This window comes from Dysidea avara, chromosome 1, assembly GCF_963678975.1.
Source record: "Dysidea avara chromosome 1, odDysAvar1.4, whole genome shotgun sequence".
Lineage (NCBI taxonomy): Eukaryota > Metazoa > Porifera > Demospongiae > Dictyoceratida > Dysideidae > Dysidea > Dysidea avara.
The window spans coordinates 50,880,328-50,884,489 of record NC_089272.1 but is presented as its reverse complement, the minus strand read 5'-3'; the positions used below and the strand labels follow the sequence as shown (position 1 = coordinate 50,884,489).

At 38.2% G+C, this 4,162-nt stretch overlaps 1 long non-coding RNA gene across 2 annotated transcripts; it reads right to left on the bottom strand.

Moving 5' to 3' along the window:
- Positions 1-637: 637 nt before the first annotated feature.
- On the bottom strand, positions 638-3,524 carry LOC136268168 (uncharacterized). Of its 2 annotated transcripts, XR_010706893.1 has the most exons (4): positions 3,200-3,524; positions 3,001-3,146; positions 1,055-1,121; positions 638-1,001 (listed from the first exon to the last, which is right to left on the bottom strand). It is a non-coding gene; the product is annotated as an uncharacterized lncRNA (long non-coding RNA). The 2 variants fall into 2 exon arrangements; XR_010706891.1 differs by having other exon boundaries at positions 3,001-3,522.
- Between the last annotated feature and the right edge of the window lie 638 nt (positions 3,525-4,162).

Here is a 4,162-nt window from a genome sequence, read left to right as displayed (position 1 = left end):
TTTGATACTCCCACGCACTGGGGTTTAAGTATCGTTACTTTGCAGCTTATTACATGATTTGTCGTCTAGTTATTATAGTAATAATTATTGCAATTCCATCCAATCAAGATTTGCTTCATTTTTACTAATCTTTTCTTGTGGTATTTTGGCTTTTATACCAACATTATTAAAACCTTATGGACACAAGATCTTGAATACTTTTGATGGGTTGATTTTATGGTTTAGTAGTCTTGGCTACACTGATACCACTTGCTGACAGTGTTCATGATCTACTTGAAAATTCCACATTTTTCTGTGTACTTGTTTGTTAACTTTTTGTAAATAATTGTTAGGTGCAATCTGTGAATTTGCACAGTTTATAAATTGCACTGCGCATTTTGTGAATTCATAATTTGCACAACGATTTATAAATTGCTGCGCATTTTGTGAATTGCCATAATATTGCACGAAAGCTGCGCATTCTATGAACTCCTAGATTCAGCGTACCGTTGTTGTCACGTTCTGCATGTCGTAGCTGTCTTCCTCTTCCATGACTAATAGGAATGGAGCATTGGAGGCTCAAAGCCATGCAATACAAGTCAATACACCAAACTAAAGTTGTATAGAAATGCTGCTGCACAAGTGCAAGTATGGGTGCACAACTGTATTGTAGCAACTTGCTATTGTCAATAAAGGTCCCCCTGGGCAAACTAGCTGATTGCCCAGCACCTAATGTTAAGATTGTCAGTATTCTCTCTCATTCTCATAGCCTGTAGCTATATGACTTGCGCAGCTGCTATTATATACACAAACAAAAATTGTTGCACAAATGTTTTGATTGACATCAGGCAAACAGATATATGTTATCCAATATACAATCTCCAGTATATCAAAGTTACAACAGCTCCATATCTTGATATATACATGATCATAACCATCGTCATCTTCTCTTGCTGTAACTGTATGCCTTCTCAAAAACCGCACATGATATCCCAATGTACAAGCAATTTGTTACACCTTACCTATATGGAGATAGCACATTTTTCAAATGCATTATTGTGGATAAAAGTCTCACCAAGTGAGCTGTATCAATTTCTGAAAACCAATCATCTTGCAAGAATGGCATTAGTCATCCAATGGTTCTATAAACAAATAAACATTAATTTTAACTGTTAAATGGTCTGCATAAAAATCAAGTTTATATTTGTGTGTCACGTTATATAAAGGTTTAAACAAGTCAGTCGGAAATTTCAGGCCAGCTGCAGGTGATTAGTTCAATTATAATCAAGAGTTCATAATATATATATTCAGGAGAGTATCCAACGCCTGTATTACCCCTTCAAAACACACTGCGTAATAATTGTGCAACATTGTGTAACATATCCAAATATTTTAGTATAATTTCAGTAAACTCCAACACATGGCTTCGCCATGAAAGACTTGTTGATAGGCGTTGATATACCAAAGGGAAGACCTGCAAGCACTTCAAGGCCATTATAGCTCTTGAAGCAAGTTAACACCTTTGGTGATGATGACTATTGCGTAACATGCAGTGCGTTTTGAAGGGGCAATACAGCGTCTGATACTCTCCTAAATATATATATTATGTACTCTTGTTATAATCAAAGCAATTTAGCAGCTACAATTATTTTAACTTGTTATATTTCATTGATTAAAGGCTTTACTGTTGCTGTTTTTTCACTTTTGTAGATTTTGAGACATTTCTGCTTAAAGGAGTTGTCACAGACTGTCTATGCTGCGTATAGTGTATTCATGACAGGTGTACTGGAACAATAGAACTTTACTATGCATACAGAACTTCTTTAATAAAATCATTTTAAAGCTCTGTATTAATTCTAAGGAGTGATTTATAGTTAAATTAAAGCCTTGCTGTGCATTACTAGTCAGACCTAGCCAGATGGAGTCCATGCCAAATCAAAGTAATAATCTTGCTCAGAATCACTTTTATATTTAACCTCCAACTTTGTCATTGTTTTGACAAGTACTGGTTTATGTTAGAAGTGCTTACTATGACTTGTTGGAATCGCTCAAGAATAAGCTAAAAGAATCTAGCTGCAAATCTGGGATAATCCAAACATGTCACGATATATGAATGAATCTATTAGAATGCCCACTGGAAATGTATTTGTTCCTTTATTGTGAAAATGACAAGTGGAGTTTTCGTGTACTGAGCTTCATTTCATACCATCCTGTTTGCCAAGAGTTGTTCTTTCTCATGGTACTTGCGAATCTGAAATTCGTCTTTTGAGTGAAAAGATATGCGAGTACAAAGTGTCAGTACAATAGAAACTATGCAACTTATAGTGAACAAATCAGTGAAGCTGGGCCAAATCTCTGCAAACTTCTTGATATGCTGCAGGCCAGGATTGGAAGCCCTGATATTAATCTGCATGGATACACGTATAACACTACACCATATAATATAATGGCAACGATTAATTATGTTAAGCAGCTCCGAAAAAGCTTTTTAACATCAGCCAGAAAGGTATTCCACAGATGAGTGGCTTTCTATTGAAAAGTTTTGCGTGACGGCTAGATGACATCACATACTGTAGGATTAGCAAAACATACTGTAGTTCTGGTATGAAAATTATCTGGCTACCAAACAGAATTGAAAGGAAAAGTAAAATTGCCCTGGTAGAATGGTATGATGATGGAACATGGTACACACAGTAAGTTAAGGAACAGGAAACTTTAACCACTGTAAATGAGTTTAACGAGTATAATATTCCAAAATGTGACATGTGAGCAACAACAAACACTAACCTGGTTCTAAAACGAACAACCTGATTTATAACCACTATTAAAGGGGGTTCCATATTGGTAAAGCATAGTTCAAGTGAGATGACACAACCGAATTCAAGTGATTGTTATGGCTATAGCTACTTTCATACCTTTTCAGTTAGCCTACATGCACTACTTTCAGTAGAGTGCACACACCATGTCTAAACTTATTACTTTCTTTACGGTTTAGTCCCACACAGAAATTGAGTTGCTTACTGTCGGGTCTATAGAGCAAACTTCTGGCTAACTTTTCATCCAGCCATTCAGTTAAAATCATAGTGCCTTTTTCCGAGCTCAGTTTGCCTTGTGTGTTTTGGACCGCCAACATGATCCCACTTATTAAAGTCTTCAACCTGAACTTTCTGTAACCTTCCGGCATAACTCTTTCACCTTGAACAGCTCACTTCAGACTAACCTCACTACTGGCTACTGCCATAACCTCATTCGTCCTGCTTCTCATCGGACGGAACCTGGGAAGGAACTCATCGTCACACCTCACATCATGAATCGAAGAACACTCGTGGTCTAAAAAGTGAGCACTAAAACAAAAACAGGCGAGTATACTATTGTAGTTTCTCGCCCTTGGGATGTCAGCCACGTACGACACCCGCCAGCCAGCACCTGCGCAATTTATAAATTGTTGCGCAAATTATGAATTCACAAAGTGGGCAGCACAATTCATAAACTGCGCAAATTCACAGATTGCGCCTAACATAATTACTATGACTGGTGAACCCACTGTCGATAATTAACTCACAGACTGAACTCTTATGTTAGCTAGTTCTTTGATTGTAATAGGTTTAGGCATATTTTCGTTCTTGTAGTTGTATTATGTTGTATTGTGGGTTTGGGGCACTTGGGTCACGTGAGAATTAAGATTGTTACGCGTGTTGTGTAGTCTGTCGGCTCCTCCGTCTCCCATCTATCGAGTAACGTGAAACGCTCCGCCTCGCTTCCCTACATGGTGCTGTGACCAGGATTCGCTTGTGAAGCGACCCGAAATTCTTAACCCGTTGTGAAAACGTCGTGGTACCGTGGCAACCCCCCCTTTAACGGTACCCAAGAAGGCAAGCGTTTCACCCCAGTAAACACTTGTTTGCGTGTTTTATCATAGAAGTTCGAGACAACTGTGACAGGAGATGGAAGAGATTCAACGTGTGAAGGGCTCACGTGCTGCGTACCGCTCCCATGTGACTCGAACTATTAAGAAAGCCAAGGAAATTTTAGTGACAGAAGGTGATCTAGCAGACTCTCAAGTTGCCAAGTTGACCAGCATAATGGAACAGTTAACACAAAAGAGTGGTGTTTTAAAGCAGCTCAATGCACAAGTGCTGGAAGCAATACAATCACCAGATGATCTAGAAGCAGAAATTTTAGA